The 19311-nt window shown below is 44.8% G+C and overlaps 1 long non-coding RNA gene across 2 annotated transcripts; it reads right to left on the bottom strand.

The window, feature by feature from the left end:
* Window positions 1-1091: 1091 nt before the first annotated feature.
* On the bottom strand, window positions 1092-19022 carry LOC137342412 (uncharacterized). Of its 2 annotated transcripts, none has more exons than XR_010967255.1 (3): window positions 18925-19022; window positions 10503-10594; window positions 1092-2337 (listed from the first exon to the last, which is right to left on the bottom strand). It is a non-coding gene; the product is annotated as an uncharacterized lncRNA (long non-coding RNA). The 2 variants fall into 2 exon arrangements; XR_010967254.1 differs by having other exon boundaries at window positions 10376-10594.
* Window positions 19023-19311: the final 289 nt, after the last annotated feature.

The following is a 19311-nucleotide window of genomic DNA, read 5'->3' on the forward strand; positions in this document are numbered from 1 at the left end:
CTTAATTCTTACAGTTTATCTCATCTGCATGTCTCAACCTTAGTGACTGTTTTTAGCAATCATTATCGGAATCTCACTCCCCGCGCTGTCACAGTAGAATAACTGACATTTTCTGTGTGAAGTTCAGCAAAGTCTGCATAATAAATTCAGTGAAGAATCAAATTTACACGAGAGTTGCCGACATATTCGGGACTGAATCCAGAGTCACGGGTATGCAATCTGGGATCCAAAGTGGGCGAAATGTAGGGAAGACATTGCCAAAAGCAACTTCAAGGATGAGATTATCGGGACTTGTGCGTTTACACTTTGAAAGATCCCATGCATATCATATGAATGGCAAGCATCAGAACTGGGAGTGAACTCTTCTTTTGTCCAACTGTATTTTTCAGTACACGGAAGTTAACTTGGTTTTTGCTTGAGTTTTTTTTCTATCCCCATCTTAGATCTCGCTCCTTCAAGACAAGCAGAGAGTTTGTTCTCACATCTCTGCCGACGTTGCTTTTAATCCAGCTGCTTCAGAGTACCAGGTCTCCCGTCTCTGCAGAGAAATAACTTGCTTTCACTCTGCCTTTCAAAGACACTACACCAAAGACACTTTATCTACCAGGGCACTTGCCTATTATCAACATTTTTATACTTTGCACAGGGCGCACACTTCCTGTTATCATGATTTTAGGTCACGCTTTTGTGTCCACATTTACCATTGTAAAGTGCTGTCAACATTTTCCATTCGATTTTGCCATGTCAACTGTCACAGTGTAGTTGCCACTCTGGCCACTAGTCGACTATGGATTTTTTAAGTCTTTCTCCTGACACTGGCAGCGTCCTGTGGTATCAAAGGGTGGTGAGTGTCTGGAACGAGCTGCCAGAGGCAGTAGTAGAGGCGGGTACAATTTTGTCTTTTAAAAAGCATTTGGACAGTTACATGGGGAAGATGGGCATCGAGGGATATGGGCCAAGTGCAGGCAATTGGGACTAGCTTAGTGGTATAAACTGGGCGACATGGACATGTTGGGCCGAAGGGCCTGTTTCCATGTTGTAACTTCTATGATTCTATGATTCTATGATCTCACATACGCACACGCCATCCATTGAAAGTTGAAATAGCTTTTAATAAAACAATCTTGAACATTACTCTGGGGGTACAGAAGTTGCTACATTGATGATCCATCACTGACAAGAGGTACATCTCATGTTTTCACAATCTCGTATGATCCACAAGGTTAGTATTTTCCTATAGTCAGTACCGTCTCTCTTCAACCAACATGCTTTATTCACTAAATTATTGATGTAGTCTATCAACAGAATCTATAAGACCAAAGTGCTGTCTCCTCTCAAATCATGGGAATTCTGAAGTTTTCTTTTATGCTTTAATACAAGACAGGAGAAAAGTGATTCCGTTCAAACCATGTCTCTTTGCCTTTTAATCGTCTCTAATGAGCCATTTGTAGTTCAGGCTGAAGAAACTACATTTACTTTTAAGTCCCGATGACCGAAATTGAATGCGTTTTCCCCCTTAAGTCTGATACGTACAACGGGCTGTCCCAAATCAATGCATATGCCAGAAAGTACTAAATTAGTCAACTCCGTGGAGTTTTTATTAATTGCTAAAACCCACAGGAGAATCACATAAGCCATTTATACTAGCCTGATGTAAATCTCCTGCATCACAGCCCCAGACAGCACTGACAAAAAACAGGGGGGAAATGCGTTTTGCTATGGGTCAGGATCATACTGTTTTCACAAAAGTGTTTATACGTCGGAATTTGCCCTGCAGCAACTGCAAATTCACATCTTACAAACATCTGTAGTTTTATTACCAATGGCGCAAAGCACTACTTCATTTAAAATGGAGACAACCAGCCCGATCCTCCAACTTGCTTTGTCGTAGGCAGCAGAGCCAAGCCATTCACTCATTACGTAACAGCATCACCAGGATCCATTTTCCACTCTTTAGCTAATGAAAAATAAAATACACATTCAAGGACAGAAAGTCTCCCCCGCCCCGCCTAAAGTGCCCGGAGCTCATTGCAGTTTTAGATTGTCGTCATTTAATCCACTTCTTCCTCTGAAGAGATTTATTTAGGTCCTCACACAGCAGGTTACGGAAGAGCAAATACATCCTGAATAAACAGCTGTCAACCTCGGTTGCTTACAAGTCTGGGACCAGTAATTTCATTGCGGGTGATTTCACCAAGAGGCTGCAGAACGAGATCGAGAGCTAAGTCCATTTCACAGCAGACCAACCGATCCGGTGAACCAGTGAGTGCATCCCAACGCTGTTGCATGCTCCCCATGCATAAGGAAGCTCTTGTGCGGGACACTTCCAATAAATACCTGCGTACATAGAAGGGACAGTGAGTACGTGTTTAGTTTTTACTCTACACATATATATACGTTCACAGACCCAGAGCTGCAGGTTGGCGAATTTCATCACCTGCTGACACTGTCATAATTTCAAACCTTCTGCAAGATCATGACTGGAGTTGCACCAAAAGAAAAGTTACCAGACCTTGATACTTATTCGAGGAACACAAGAACTGCTCCAGCTGGAGACCAACATTCGGCATCCATACAAACCATCTGGATGGAATGTTAGTTGTAACGCTTTTAATGTTTCCCCTGCCCATGAACTCTCTCCCAGACAGTGTTGTTGCTTTGAAATCTCTCCTTTAATGTGCAAATATGTAAAACCAGAAGTTAACATTGGTTACTGAAGTGAGGCATTAGGCTACTGTAACCATCTGGTTTGTCTTCCAACTCTCGTCATCATTGGATTAGCAAAATACTTTTAACTATGGCTTGCCCTATCGACCATGTGCTTTATTTACTGCAGATCAAATAAACGTGGCTCCAATCTACATGGAGAATAAAAGACAAACACCAACCATAATACCTGAAAACAGGTACATAATAAAACAGATTATCTGGTCGTTATCAAATGGCTGTTTGTGGGAGCTTGCTGTGCACAAATTGGCTGTTGTGTTTCCTTCATTACAACAGTGACTACACTTCAAAAGTACTTCATCGGCTGTAACTCACACCATCCCCTGTGCTCCTTGACCTACAATGGCTCCAGGTCCAGCAACGCTTCGATTTTAAAACTCTCATCCTTGTTTTCAAATGGTTTCTGCCCTCCCTATCTCTGTAACCTCCTCCAGCCCTACAACCCTCCGAGATCTCTGCGCTCCTCCAATTCTGGCCTCTTGTGCATCCCCGATTTACATCGATCCACCATTGGTGGCCGTGCCTTCAGCTGCCTAGGCCCTAAGCTCTGGAATTCCTTCCCTAAACCTCGCTACCTCTCGCTCCTTCTTTAAGACACTCTATAAAACTTACCTCTTTGACCAAGCTTTTGGTCACCTGCCCTAATATCTCCTTATGTGGCTCAGTGTCAAATTAGGTTTGATAATTGCTCCTGTGAAATACCTTGGGATGTTTTACTACCTTAAAGGCGCTATATAAATGCAAGTTGTAAAGTGCTTCAGCACATCCTGAGGTCATGAAAGGCGCTAAATAAATTGAAATCTTTTTATTTATTTTTTCACACAGACCATAACTTGGTATAAACCATCATGGTATTTGGCTGTGTGAATCTACCAAATGTAATGGACCGGATACCTCAAAACTTACGCCTGCCGCTCAACTGATCATCGCCTTTGTTCAATGGGATATATTGTCACACAAGGTCACATGGTAGCCTCTCACCAAAACACAGTGAATATGCTGCAAAATGTTTCACCGTTGCTGTCAGCGACTAGCATAATTACAACACTGGGAGAGCGGCAGACTGGAGTGAGTAAATATTCTATGGGAAAACGATACAAACCATGCGAACACTGTTCTGGTCACCTTGAGGAGCTCGTTAAATTATGAATTCTTACTTTGAAGACTTGTAAGAAAAAAATACTCAAATCGCTTGTTTTATGAACAGTTTGCCTTTCAAATCACCCAGGGTCTCCTGTTAAAATTCCATAGCGCTGTCTTGCAGATTCATTTGAATCCTCTCTCCAGGGATGTACTGCCCATTGAGAATTAGGAGGTTCGCATCAAAATAACTAGATGGGTGAACAAGCAAAGACATTCCTGTATCTATAGACATGCTCTTTTGATTCAGATCGCAGGGGCTGCTAAAGAAGCCCCCAGGAGTATGGGATTCTGAATTCAAGTCATCAGCATTGCTCTCAATGCACAATTGGGACTTTTGCCAAATCCACCACACTCCATTACCAGAAAGTTTATAGAAAACATATTGGTCACATTCTACAGAAGGCGAGCCAAAGGCTTATGCATTATCAGCACCTGTTTCGAGTTACGATGGGAAAATATGAAAAGTGAAACTAATTACTTGTTCATTTTGCCTGCACCATGACTTTTACCTCAGCATCTGGTTGCCCAGGGATACCCATTAAATACCTATTGTGCCTAGATCAAGTTCACTTAAACACACCTCTGTGAAGTTAAATATTTGACATATCTTGTTCTGTGATCTACAGTCAAATCCAGCAAAGGATGAATTACCTGCAACGATGCCTAGTTAGGGTGACCCAGTAAACACGATTATTTCAATCAACAGAATAAAAAGTATGTGCATTCAGTACATCAATCGCAATGGAGATTTTCAAATGCTTCATACAGTGGATTACTTTTGAAGTGCAGTGACTTTTGGCAAACAGTGATCTGCATTAAGGCCTCACTGCCCTCCCTTCCTGTAAAACTTTGCTGAAACCTTTCTTTCAAACGACTTTCAATTTCTTTCTAAATTTCTCTCTTTTCTCAAAGAAAGTTTAAAAAAAATCAGAGTAAAATAGTAAAATCTCATGTTTTGCTGGGCCAGTGTAAAATCTCAAATCAACAATATTTTTGCAAGTCAAATGAAATTCACTTTCCCTTCCAATCTTCTAACAACCTGGATTACTCCAGTGCAGTAGTGAGGGGGTTCTGCACTGTCAGAGGTGCCGTCTTTCCAATGAGTCGTTAAATAGGCCCTGTCTGCTCTCTCAGGTGGACGTAAAAGATCCCATGGCACTATTTCGAAGAAGAGCAGGGGGATTTCTCCCCGGCACCCTGGACAATATTTGTCCTCAACTAACGTCACTAAAACAGATTATCTGGTCATTATCAGACTGCTGGTGGGACCTTGCTGTGTGCAAATTGGCCACCGCATTTCCTACATTACAACAGTGAAATACTTCAAAAGTACTTCATTGGCTGTAAAGCGCTTTGGGACATCTGAGGTCATGAAAGACGCTGTATGAATGCAAGTCTTTATTCATTAGAGGAAAAAACCAGAGAATAAATTTTCCAACCATTAACCATGAATGGCCGCAAAACCCATAATGCACTGAAACAAAATCACAAAATGCTGGAAACGGGGGGGGGGGGGGGGGGGTGGGTGCAGGTCAGTCAGCATCTGCGGAAAGAACAGACAAACTGTTTCAGGTATGGACCCTTCCTCAGTTCTGTCTGTTCCCTCCACAGATGTTGCTTGATCTGCTGACTGTTTGCAGCATTTTCTGTGCTATGTTTCAGATTTCCAGCATCTGCGGTATTTTGCTATACGGCCACATAGTGTTAGTTTCGTTGTGAAGCCTGCACTAGTGCTGCATAGCTGAACAGCCCGATTTCTTACTTTCTTTGCCTTCCGATCCATGAATGCAAAATGGAAAGAAACCCTATATGAAAGACAAAATCACTCTCTTTATTGTCAAAGCAGTCTCAGAAAAAAAAAAGTTCTGCGGTTATAAGTGAGCCCGTCAGTCAAAACATTCACGGTGGAAAAAAAGTCTCAAGTCAATTTGACGACACAAGACATATTCTTAGTCACTGTTTCAATTTCCCACAATGTCGTTTTCTGCAATTTACTTCACTATGGTGACAGTTTCTGTGACAGTAATAAAGCTGGGAGGATCAGACTGCAAGGAGAATATCTCTGTTATTGAGAGTGCAGCTAACACAGTATTGAAGCAGCCCTATCTTAAGAGGCAGCATTCGGACTTGGCGTTGCAAGGACAGGGATAATAAATTAACTGAAGCCAGTATCTACTGACTGGGACACTAACAGGAGATTTATATTTACCATATCATTAAGTGTTTGCCAGGTAGGATTTGATTTTGAGTGGAGATGAGCGTATTCCTGCCATCCCAAGTTCATGCACAAACTACATGCACCATATAATCTTTAGCTTAGTTTTGTGCCAGCCTTGTCTCAGTGGGTAGCATTCTTACCTCTGAGCCAGAAGATTGTGGGTTCAAGTCCTACTCCAGAGACTTGAGCACAAAATCCAGGTTGACATTCCCAGTGCCGTACTGAGGGAATACTGTACTGTTGGAGGTGCCATCTATCACATGAGACATTAAACCAAGGCTCCGTCTGCCCCCTCAGGTGGATACCAAAGATCCCATGGCACTATGCGAAGAAGAGCAGGGGAGTTCTTCCCTGTGTCCTGGCCAATATTTACCCCTCAACTCAATCACTAAAACAGATAATCTGGTCATTATCTCATTGCTGTTTGTGGGACATTGCTGTTTGTGGGACATTGCTGCACGCAAATTGGCTGGTACGTTTCCTGCATTACAACAGTGACCACACTTCAAAAGTATTTCAGTGGCTATAAAGCGCTTAGGGATGTACTGAGGTCGCGATAGGTGCTATATAAATGCAAGTTCTTTCTTTATATGCAGTACATTTCCACCATGGGCCTACTTTGATTAACCAATAAGGGTGACACTGTGTCCCCAGTTTTAAAAAAAATTACTTTCCTTGATTAAAGTGTTTTGCAAGGTGACTTTGCCAGATTTGTATGCAAAGAAGGACAGGGTTGATGATGCATCATTGATTACATCTGCCTCAAGGATGTTTGCTGCAACACAAAGCTTAAGAAAGAAAAGTTGGTGGATTTTTTTTGCAGCAAAACTTGCCCCAGCAGATACTGGTTGGGTTTTTGGAGCAGACTGTAGCTGGGTTGCTTTAAAAATGTAGTTTGCCTGAACACTCCCCAATACAAAGGTAACGGCTTTTTAACCAAATGACATTGGAATGCAAGTAAATTATACAGGCGGCTTATAATCAATGACATATAACAGCATCAAAATGTATTGTTTGTACGTAACTAAGCACGAGAAAATTGCAGGTAAATTCTAATGAATTTTCTGATGCTGGAATCCCCAAATTTAGTTTTTCCTTTTGCTTCCCTTCCAGAGTGCAAAAGGATTTACTGCATATACCACTTCCATGTGCTAGTCTTCCGTTAGACTTGAGAAACCTCCATAGTTTGTATGGGGTCCACAATCCTTCCACATTACAGTGATGTTGCTGTGAGATACATTAACTAATTCCTTAAACACAACACAAATGTTCAGTTTAATTATAGGAATATATTTGAAGTTATGGTTCATAATGTCTCCCAACGCTTTTGGTCTGTGCAAAAAGGATTAACTGTCAAAGGAAATAAAAAAAAGGGTGAAATTAAGTTTATCCATGGTTTGCATTGAAACCTTCAGAGACTTCCATTTGCATTTAAATTGTATAAAATCACACTGAACAATGGATTCTCCACATTTTCAGAAAATAACTTGCATATTATGCATTTGGTTATCGTAATATGTGTGAAAATCCCAAATTGTTCTGCACCTTTGTTATCCTCCTTGTTGCATGACAAAACACCTGGTGTATAATTCAATCAGTCCAACATTAACATTTTACTCCAACAACTAAAAACACATCGCACACACATGCGCTTTTAAAAATACCTAATCATGGGAATGAATTATAGAAGGCAAATTCACAATTTGGTTGGTTTATGACAGGCTAGAAACCACGTCAAGACTGTACACACCTCTCATAATAACTCCCTCCCACCCATTCATTGTCTACACAGTGCAGGTCAGAATGGCTTGTTGTTAGATTCAATCTGGCGCAGACGAAAATATGTTAAGGAGGGCAGATTATGGGAAGAGGGGAGTGAACACTAATTATTTTGTATGTTTAGTGAACTGGGTCAGATTCCAAGCTTGACCTTTACACATTTAAAACTACAGTCACAATAGATCTGGGAATTGAGCTTGGCCAGTGAATGCAGCAATGTGTCCTTTTATGCATTAGTCATGGAAATTAAAAAACAAGCAACCATGCTCCTACCGGTCTCCAGCTCCTTTTTGAATTGACTACACTTGACATTTTACAAATGATTGACACTTAATAGATAACAAGAAAATGTAAAATTAGATGCCTCTAACATTTTCTTTTTTCTTTATGTTTTATGGCTTTAATATACTTGGCAATGGATCCTTTTGATTATGTTTCTGAAGTGCCTTGGGATGTTTCTCTACATTAAAAGGCACTAAAAGAAAGAATTTGCATTTATATAGCGCCTTTCACGACCTCAGGACGCCGCAAAGCGCTTTATAGCCAATGAAATACTTTTGAAGTGTAGTCACTTTTGTAATGTAGGAAATGCGGCAGCCAATTCGCGCACAGCAAGATCCCACAAACAGCAATGTGATAATGACCAGATAATCTGTTTCTAGTAATGTTAGCTGAGGGATAAATATTGGCCAGGACTCCACTGTTCTTGTTTGAAATAGTGCCGTGGGATCTTTTACGTCCACCTGAGGGCAGACGGGGCCTCAGTTTAACATCTCATCCGAAAGATGGCATCTCCGACAGTGCAGCACTCCCTCAGTGCTGCGTTGGGAGTGTCAGCCTAGATTTTGTGGTCGAGCCTCTGGAGTAGGACTCGAACCCACAACCTTCTGACTCAGAGGGATCCTACTCCTGATTGGTAGTCAGCAACCCCTCCACCCAACTCCCTCCGCTAAAATTGAACGTGTGGACATTAGACGATGGCAGGATCGGCCGTTGCTGTGATTCTCCCCATAGCCGAATAGCATGCCGACACATCAACGTTGACATGAACAATGGCCTATTTCGGCACACTGCTGGAAGGAGAATGGTGCCTGTGGAACTGCACCTCGTGAGGAACGGACGTTTTTCGGAAAAGGGTCAAAAATTGGGTAAAACACCAGAAGGCAGCACGTGCGTTATGCCAAGATATTGGTAGAGGCAATTGGGAGGCTCTTCTACGGTTTGGATTTGGAGCGACAGGGCTGGCTCCCTGCAACGGCACTGCTAAATCAGGCTTCCTTAACCTGGCAGGAGAACCGTAGACCGACACAAAGCTGGCTAAACAATCTTTCTTGCCGGGGTAAGGCAGTCCCATTTTGTGGCCCAGACGCAGAGTGCTGACATCCGATCAAAACCAGCCCCACGGTAAAAGCTGCTTTTGAATTCTCTTTAAAACTAATAAAAGGAAAAACCTACAATCAAAGCCAGTTAAAATACCAAAGCCAATTAACACTTCGCAGCCGATGGGAGCAGAAAGCTATGAGATTAATTGGCTTAGGTTCTAATCCACGTTGGAAGACAAGGAAACCGCAAATCATGTAATAGCTGCTAAAACATCAACTGATGGAATATCATACTGCAGACACTTCAAACTGCACTTTAGCTTACACATACATTATGAAGGCTATATACTTGAAGGGGAAAAAATTATAGGGCTATGGGGAGACAGCGGAGAGTAGGACTAATTGCATAGCTCTTTCAAAGAGCCAGCACAGACACGATGGGCCAAATAGCCTCCTTCTGTCCTGTATGATTCTATGTAGCGTCTTGCCAAGAACAATTTTTGTTGAAATTCTATTGTTTAAATTGTTAAGACAACTATGCATACTTTGTTATGACAAAGAATGGCAGGTAGAATTTCATCTGGGCGCTTTATGCTTTTCTATGGAGCACGACTCATGCTAGTGGTGTCAGTTCCCTTACTATTGCTGGCAATTCCAAAGCAAACTTGCTCGATAACTGTCGGCTAAAGAAGCCTCTTTTTTTAAAAAAAAACAAAAAACTAGGTCTTCTCTCTGGCTAAATTTAGCAAATCCAGCAAGTTTTATTCCGGGCAAAAGCAAAATACTGTGGATGCTGGAAATCTGAAATAGAAACTGAAAATGCTGGAAACACTCAGCAAGTAAGTTAGCATCTGTGGAGAGAGAAACACAGAGTTAACTTTTCAGGTCGATGACCTTTCGCCAGAACTCAGTTCTGATGAAATGTTTATTCTGGGTTTGCCTCTGGCTTCACGAGACCAGGAACCAGTGGCATTAGCACAACTTTGCCCATCGTAAATGCGGTGCAGTTGACAGAGGCAGAACTTGTCCAAGGTTTAAGCAAGCCAGGCTCCCATAATCTCCTGGCATCGTAGATGTAAGGAAACACGAGTCTACAGTACTGCTGTGTGGATACGTGAGCCGGTTTTAGTAATACAAATGCAGAGACCCAATCCATTTCTTTCATCGCAGACATTCCCATACTTACCTGTGCCACCAATCCTGGAGAGGAGTGTTCCCCCGATGCGGACTCTCCACAGCTGCCCCTGCACACTTGTGAGTGGTGAATCACCAGGTGAAAACCCGACTAACATGACTCATTGAAGTGCCAGTACCTGCGCTGACGGTGCACCCTCAGAAGGAATGAGATCTTCTGAGGAATCGCTTTCTTCCATCTCGGCTCCTTCCTCTTGAAGGCGTAAAGGCCCTGGAAGACAGCAGAAGCAGATATTAATTATTTATTGGAAAATTGACAATCTTTCCACTGACCATACTGAGATCCAGAACAGTTCAATCATTGATAACATCAATTCATTATGTGTGTGAAATATGTTAAAGTTCTGTCATCAGCCATCTGTAGGTTGCCAGTCTCTCCATTGTCGACAGATAGGCATGCAATGGTGCTACTGATCTCCATGGCCTCCTCCTCTGCATCTGTCAGCTGGACTATTTGTGGTGGTCTAGCTCCAGTTCTGTTCCTCTCCCTTGCATTTTGTGCTTTCTTCTCCTAGAAGGGGAGAAAGAACAGACCTGTGAGTGACTGAAAGTGATGTATTCACCCGATTGATGCATTGCTTTGGATGCACTGCTCAGATGCAATAGAGGGTGACTTTCAGACAAATTCATCACTTTGCATCAGGATTGGGGTGAGTGGCAGCGTTGGGTGCACAAATGGGGAGGTGAGGAAGTGCACAGAAGTGAAACTTAAGTGGGTGTGAGGAATGATGTGATGGAGTGGGCTTGTCAAGACAGAGTGAGAGGAGGGTATTACATTTCACAGGATGTGGGTGAATCAGCAAATGTACTCACTTTTCCTGACCTGGTTAGGACATTAAAACGCTTGCTCCACTGCAGCCAAGATCTGGGCACCGAGCTCTTGCTGCTCACCTCCACTGCCACCTCGGTGAACCGGGCTTCATCCTCCCACTGTTGGGGTAAATTACCTCCCTCCTGCTTCTCGCTGCACCCAGCTGTACTTCCAGTGAGGCATCAGTAAATCTAGGCGCTGCCTTTGCTCTCCTGGACTCTATTTCTCCTTCAAAATCCATTCTTGGACTGGCCCTTTAAATAGTGCGTTTTAAATCGCGTCATTCGGGTGCACAGAAGGCCCCTGTGCAGCTTGGAGACGCAAAACCCGGAAGCAGAGGGTAATTGACTGCAATCGAGGTACGACTGCAGATTTAAACGTGTTCACTTTTCTTCCGGGTTCCCCACGCGTTAACCCACCCACCCGCTGGCTTCCCGCTGCCACGCTAAAATCATGGCCCAAGTATGCAGAAACCCCCCCCCCCCAACACCAGTAGTGCTGCATTTATATAGGGGGTTTAATTGGATAAGGCCCGACACTGGGCGAGGGGGTCGCGGTGCATGATTAACCTGCTCCCGGTGTTACCGATGCAGGCAGCACGCGACGTTCGTGCTGCAACCTCATCTCCACGATTCCCACATGCAGCCAGCACTATGCATATCGTAGAGTGGCTGCACGCACCGGCAGGAGGCCTGATATGGGGCGTGCCCAGCACTAGATAAAGGCAGCCTGCACCTCTTAAAGGGGAGTTGCAGCTGGCAGACTAAAAGACCCGAGGGTGGATAGGCACGCCTACACATCCTCACCCCCCCGGAGACCGTGCTGCACGTCATTGGGCTGGCCGTCGTTGCGGACGTGGCCAATGGCAGCGCTGGAGGTCCCAATGACGGAGGTCTCTGCATACCTAATCCTCTTTCTCGTTTCCGACATCTCCCTCATCCCACAATCTTACCTGACGTCCGTGCTGCGTATGGTGGTAGCACGCGTGCCTTACTTGCTCCTATTCCCGATCCACAACTCAATCCACCTCCCTTTGTCATCGCATGTGCCCAAGAACTGAAGCTGGCACCATCTGAGGTGGAGGAGGAGCAGGAGGACAGTAATAACCAAGATGCACCGTCACTTGATCTGACACTCGCATCCACCAGCTCAGATACTGAAACTATGCATAGTGTAGAGGCTAAGTTATAGGAGGGATCGTCACATGGTGAGACACCGGGCACAAGTGCGCAGGAGCTGGGGGGGGGGGGGGGGGGGAGAAGGGGAGGGGAGGAGGGGGAAATCAGATACCACAGGTGCCAGCAATGGTTCTGCTGCAGAGGAGTCAGATGATGACTTTGATGGGCCAGGCTACAGAAGACGGCCGCTGGACGTACACCACCAAATGCTTGGTGCACTGGAAAGCCTGCCAGAAAGCCTGCGCACAATGTCAAGGGGCATGGAGGAGTCCAGCTCCAACTTGGCACAGGGCTTTGTGCAGAGCTTGGAGCCCATCCTTTCCCACTAGGAACGGGTGGTCACCTCCATCAGCGCACCTGTGGAACCCACCATGATACAGCGTCTGATGACTGATGTCGTGGCTTCCATTGCAGCACAGACCGATGTCATCAAAGGTCTGCATGCATTGGTTGAAGCTCAGACTGCTGCTAATTGTGGCTTTGGGCACCACTGTGGAACGGGGCTTCCAGGGCGTCACAGCACTCCAGCAATCCGTTTTCCAGCTGATCACCAGGATTGCTGAGGCGCCGCCCCGTGCGAGTGGCAGTGGCGCCATGGCAGTCGCATCTGCTGTCCTCTCTCTGGACAACAGCATTCCTGCTCCCACCCCTGCCACTCTGCCAGCGCCCTTGCTGTTGCCTGTCGGCCAGCCAGGACAGACTGCTGCAGCCGATGCCGAGATGGTGCAGTCGGAAGCCGGGCCCTCCCAGCCCAGAGCTGCTCGAGGTCGTCTTCCAAGGCCATCTCCATGCTTCTCAATTGAAGGTCAGCAGACTTCCACCACCCATGCTCCAGCCACCGGGGGTGCACCTTGTTGGGCACACAAACGACAGACACTGAGGGAACACATGGGGTAAATAGTCTAATGTTTGATACTTGAGTACGTGTTACATTATAACTTTGGATTTGAAGTTGCAGTTGGTGGTGGTTATTATTTATGTGATGAGCTGTGGGGAAAGCAATGTGTAATCACATGGAGGACGATTTGATGGTCATGTGGAAGAGGACAGATGGGGGGTGTGTAGGACTGTTGTTGACTTGGGAGGTGTCGTTGAGGTTAATGGTATCGCTAATGAATAAGGTAAGCACACAGGGCCTGTGCACCTTGTTGCTTCCTTACATCTTCCTCTACTTCCTCCTCCTCCTCTGCCTCTGCTTCTGACTCAGGGTCTTGGTAGCTAGGAGGTGGTAAGGGCTGTTCCCTCATAAGGGCGAGGTTGTGCACCATCCAACCTACGACGACGAATCTTGACACCCGCTCAGCAGAGGACTGCGGGGCTCCACCAGAACGGTCCAGGCAGCGGAAGTGTTGCTTTAGGAGGCCTACGGTGCGCTCAACGACGTTCTGTGTGGCCGCATGGCTCTCGTTGTAGGCCTGCTCTGCACGTGTGCATGCGTGCCTGATCGGAGTAATGAGTCACCTCACGAGGGGGTAGCCCTCGTCACCCAGCAGCCAGCCTTTGACTTGCCGAGCCGGTGCAAAGATAGTTGCGGCGTTAGACTGCCGCACAATGAAGGCGTCGTGACTGCTGCCAGAGGAGTGGGCATTGACCTGCTTGATGTGCTGCGTGTGATCGCACACCAGCTGCACATTGAGGGAGTGGAACACCTTTCCATTCATAAAGATGGCCGAGTTGAGATGTGGAGCACGCATGGCTGTGTGTGCAGAGTCAATGGCACCCTGCACCATAGGGAAGCCAGCAATACGAGCAAACCCTCGTGCTCGCTCGTTCTGCTTCTCTCTGTCAACAGCGAACATGATGAACCTGTAGTGCAGCTCGTACAGTGCCTCCGTGACCTCCTTTATGCACAGTGCACTGCAAACTGCGAGATGTTGCACATATCGCCAGCAGAGGCCTGAAAGGATCCAGAGCTGTAAAAGTTCAGCGCCATGGTTACCTTGACAGCCACAAGCAATGCTGTCTTTGTCCTGCTCTGAGGCTGCAGCAGTTGACATATCTCCATCACAACCTCTTTGGTGAACCGCAGCCGTCAGATGCACTGATCTTCACTCGTGTTGAGGTAAGAGTATTGTTCCCTGAAGGCCCTCATGGGATATGGCCTCCTGCTCAGTGCCCTGCGCTTTCTCCTCCTCCTCCTCCTCCTCCCTCTCCTCGCAGTGTGACCCACTCTGCGTGGCCCCCTCCTGCATGCTCCCAGTCATATTCTATGCCCAAAGGGAGCCCTAGCAGGCCACCCATGGTTGCTAGGAATCTTGGTCGGCACACTGTTGTAAATGACAGCAAGAGTTATGCAGGACCTGCCAAAACACTCTTTATATATTATAGCAACTCTATCCAAGTGTCAGAAGCTTCAACATACATGTACAATTGCACCAGCAGCAATAATCCAGCCACTAACCTGCAACACCTGCATGATCCCTTTAAATAGCGCTGGTGGGGTGGGGGGTGGGGGGTCCTCCAGGCTGTCTAAGACATGTTCAGCTGTTCATGGTTAAGAAAGTTCATTGGCTGGAGCGTTGAGTGCCAAAATGGTGTCTATCCCTTTAAACGAGCGTTGCACACTGATCTATCGCATTTTCTCCCTACTTTACACGATGCGGGCATTCGTTATCTGCAGGTACGCAAACCCCTTTACCAAGATGGCGTCTGGCGCACGTCACACTAGAAGCGTGCACGCGCATTCCTGACACCATTTTGGAACCTTAGGAGGCCGCGTAGGGCCTGAACAATGGGTGCTACACGGCCCAATTTCTAGCCCATTGTTCCTCATCACGTCTTCGGAACATCCCAAAAAGCGCTTCACAACCAATGAGTTACCTTTGAAGTGCAGTCATTGTTATGCCAGAAATCGCGGTAGCCAATTTGTACACTGCAAGGTCCCCACAAACAATAAACTAATGAATTACCAGTTAATCTGCTTTAGTTGGGGGATGAATGTTGGCGGCTCTTTGAATAGTGAAATGGCACCTTTATGTCCACCTGCCCAAACAGATGGAGCTTCAATTTAGAATCTCATTTGGAAAATGGCACTTTCAACAATTCAATTTTTTCCATTTCCTACACGAACCATCCTTGGACCCTTCTGACTGATAACTGCCAATTAATGCTCAATTAGGCTTAGTTTTTATGTTGCAGGTTCATTCCCACTGGGAACTGGACTGAGGCTGTCCAAACTCATTTCGCATAGAACTCTTCCAGCCAACAGATCGAGGAGACTTTCATCCCAACAGTCGGAGCTGAATTTAAAGCAGGTTGGGAGTCCACAGTCTAACCCACTGTACCACCCAGGTCTTCCAAACATCTGTTTCTTAATTCATACTATTTATGGAACAAAAATATTTTAGCCTGTTTGATTTTTATAAAAATATGACCACAGAAGGGAGCCATTTGGCCCATTGTGTACATGCTAGTGCTAACTCCATACGGGAGGATCTCCTGCTCTTTCCTGCACCCTTTAATATGTTTCTTCCAGTGTTTATCTAATTCCCTCTTAAGTGTTTGACTTGTCTTCAATAACCACTTATAGTGATGGATTCTAATAAACTTTGCATGAAAAAATGTCTTCTAACCTCCCCTTTATGCTTTAGTATTAATCCTAAATTTATAACCCCCCCCCTGTTAGCAATTCACTATTTATCCCCTCAAACCCTTTACAAATTTTAGATGTACCAGAGCGTAAAGGGTTAAATTGTGAGAACAGGTTACATAACCTTGGCTTGTATTCCACTGAGTTTAGAAGTTTGAGGGGTGATTTAACCAAGACCTTTAAAGTCATAGAGATTCAATAGGGCAGATACAGAGAAGCTATATCCTCTGGTGGGGGAAAAAAATCTAGAACAAGGGGACATAATCTTAAAATTAGAGCTGGGCCATTTAGGAGCGGAATCAGGAAGCACTTTTTCACACAAAGGGTGGTGGAAATCTGGAACGCTCCCAAAAGGCTGTGGATGCTGGGTTAGTTTAAGCTTTCAAGACTGAGATTGATAGAGTTTTGTTCGGTAAGGGTGTCAGGGGTTATGGATCAAAAGGTGGGTAAATGCCATGATCTGATTGAATGATGGAACAGACTTGAAGGGCTGAATGACCTACTCATGTTCCTAAATCCTTACCCTTCCCTGTTCTACTGAATACAACTCTAGATCCTCCAAGTCTCTCTTCCTAACTGTATGCCTGATGTCATCCTCAATGTTGCAATTGCTGTTCTATAATGGGATTGCCCTTTCAACTTCTTTTCTTCCTCCCCGAGCCATTCCCTGGGCAGGCGGAGACGGCCAGCTTTCAGGTCTCAGCAAGTGCCACACTTGAAGCAGTTGCAAGGAGGTGTGGGAGTACAGTCTGGGATGGCTGAATCATCAAAATAAAACTATTGGATTGTATTTTTGGCTTTAGACAAACGGCTTCGGAAAACCTGTTGTTTAAAAAACACACTGGGTCTTTCCACTGCCAGTAAATGTGATGCTGCAACAGCAGCCTGTTTTGGGGGTCCCATCGCTGTGACCAGTCAGCACATGCCCAGGACATTGAGCCCCCGTCCTACAGAGTGTCTAGTTGAAAGAATGACCACCTGGACATTACCATAACAACTTACATTTATATAGCGCCTTTAACGTAGTAAAACATCCCAAGGCATTTCACAGGAGCGATTATCAAATAAAATTTGACACTGAGGACATATCAGGAGATATTAGGACAGGCTTGGTCAAAGAAGTAGGTTTTAAGGAGAGAAAGGTAGAAAGTCGGAGAGGTTTCGAGAGGGAATTCCAGAGCTTAGGGCCGAGACAGCTGAAGGCACGGCCGCCAATGGCGGGGCGAAGGAAATCGGGGATGCGCAGGAGGGCAGAATTGTAGGAACACAGAGTTCTCGGAGGGTTGTAGGGCTGGAGGAGGTATATCTGCAGTCAGTTCACTCTCTCCAGACCCAGGCTACAATACAAAAAACACATTTTCAACATTCTACTCTAACCATGTATGGAAGTACCTGGCCTCTGCTCAGTGCCTCTCTCCAATGACACAGCCAAGATCAAAAATTCACGAGGGAATCCCATATCTCCCTCCCAGATTCTGTCACGTAACACATTAATGCAGCAATTCTGGAACTCCCCCAAACGGTTAGCAGTCACATTTAATTCTAACAAAACAAACTCTTGGCTGAACAAATTGACCACACAATTGTTGAGACTTTTACGCACGTGAAGGGACATTTCATGATCGTGACTTCTAGATCTTGCACACTCAAAACAACTGTAGCATACTGTCACTATGTGTCAACGAATGTTTAGTCCCCTCTCCCTGCTGTCATTAAAGTTAATGTTTTCACTGTACAGTGAAACTATTGACAAAGTCAGTTTTAGTCACCAAGAATGCCGATAAAAATGAGTCATTTCAGGCAGGAGTGTACACACGGGCACTGCGTGCAACATGCTTCATCTTTGATCATTTGAAAAATTACTCTTAGGGAGGCATGCTCATTGCTGTCCGAATCTGCGTTATAATTGTCTCACCCCTTGCAAAATCTGAATTGTGGAAACAAAACTGCTTCTAAAAATAAAGTGTGCTTTGATGGGGGAACAATGCAAAACAGCAACTTAGGGCCAGCACATAACATCTTAAACCAAGTACAGTTATCTTTGAAACTACAAAGTGCTAAAACCATGCTATTTATCATCATAAAATGATCCTGTAGCATTCCACTCACAGGCCTGCTCATGGGGAATGGGCCGGGGTGGGCTAGATACAAATACCGCAGATGGAGAATGCTAAATTGCAAAACAGTCAATAACCCACCTGTGCATATCCCCTGGAGCTTATAAAGCAAGCAGAATGGGAAAAGGAAGAAAGCAATATCTGACACCGGGAGCAATATACTTGGAAATTTCCTTAGGATTTACTTTCCATCCTAAAGGATCCAGTGATTGGAGCAGTCTTCATTTAGCAGCAGCTGGGACAGCTTACACAGAACCTCTTCAGTTACTAGTGTGGCCTTTCCTCCAAATAATATGAATCTCAAATAACAAGAGCAGTTTAAAAAGAAACACAAACACTCAAGCGATAAAACGCTTGTCTGTAAAATTAGCATTTTCTGGAGAATTGTACATCTGCCAACACTATTAAGTCTGTACATAGCATTCTACCCCTCCCCCCCAAAAAAAAACAAAAGTGTGAGTACATTTTAAGCTAACCCAGGCCTCAATTAGCATGACAAAGCTCCCAGTTAGCTCAGAGATACAGGTATGCCAGCCACTGAATTACCCTTCAACCGCCCCGGGTGATGGACGCCTCCGACACAGGACTGATATTCCATTCAATTGCATGGGGAGGAGTAAACTCTAATCATTTTGCAATTTAATTATCTAAAAGGACTTCAACATATACGATTTCAGGTATAAGCAGCTTCCACTGCACGTTACTGGGTGTGGAGTATATCAGCACAAACCAATGTTTGACTTTTTTTGTTACAATGTGAAAATATTACATTTTATAAACCAAGTTACAGAGCAACATCTATTTGTTTTAGGAATGCATACAAACAAAAAAAAAATGTATATCTACCTCTATGAAGAATGCCTGTTCTCAGCGGTTGACGCCTCTTGTTTCCCACCTGAGTTGTGACTTGTCAATGTCTACACTTGAACCTCTCGCTGTCTCTGGAAAAGTAGTCCCCAGTGGGTCGATTGCTCACTCCCCTCCCGACGCCGTCACCGACCGCACGACTGACCGCATCACCACACAACATCTTCCGCGGACTACACAGCTGAGATGCACAGGGATCAGGTTTCACTTCAGTCAGTGCAACAGTCTGGATCCTGCCAGTACCACAGAGATATATATATATATATATATATAAATATATTTAAAACGTAGCAATTGTAATGTTACCTGCGTCTGACGAGAATGAGAAGGTTAGATCTTTGGTGATTTTAGCAATTTTTTTTTATA

This window comes from Heptranchias perlo, chromosome 25 (assembly GCF_035084215.1).
Source record: "Heptranchias perlo isolate sHepPer1 chromosome 25, sHepPer1.hap1, whole genome shotgun sequence".
NCBI classification, from domain to species: Eukaryota; Metazoa; Chordata; class Chondrichthyes; order Hexanchiformes; family Hexanchidae; genus Heptranchias; species Heptranchias perlo.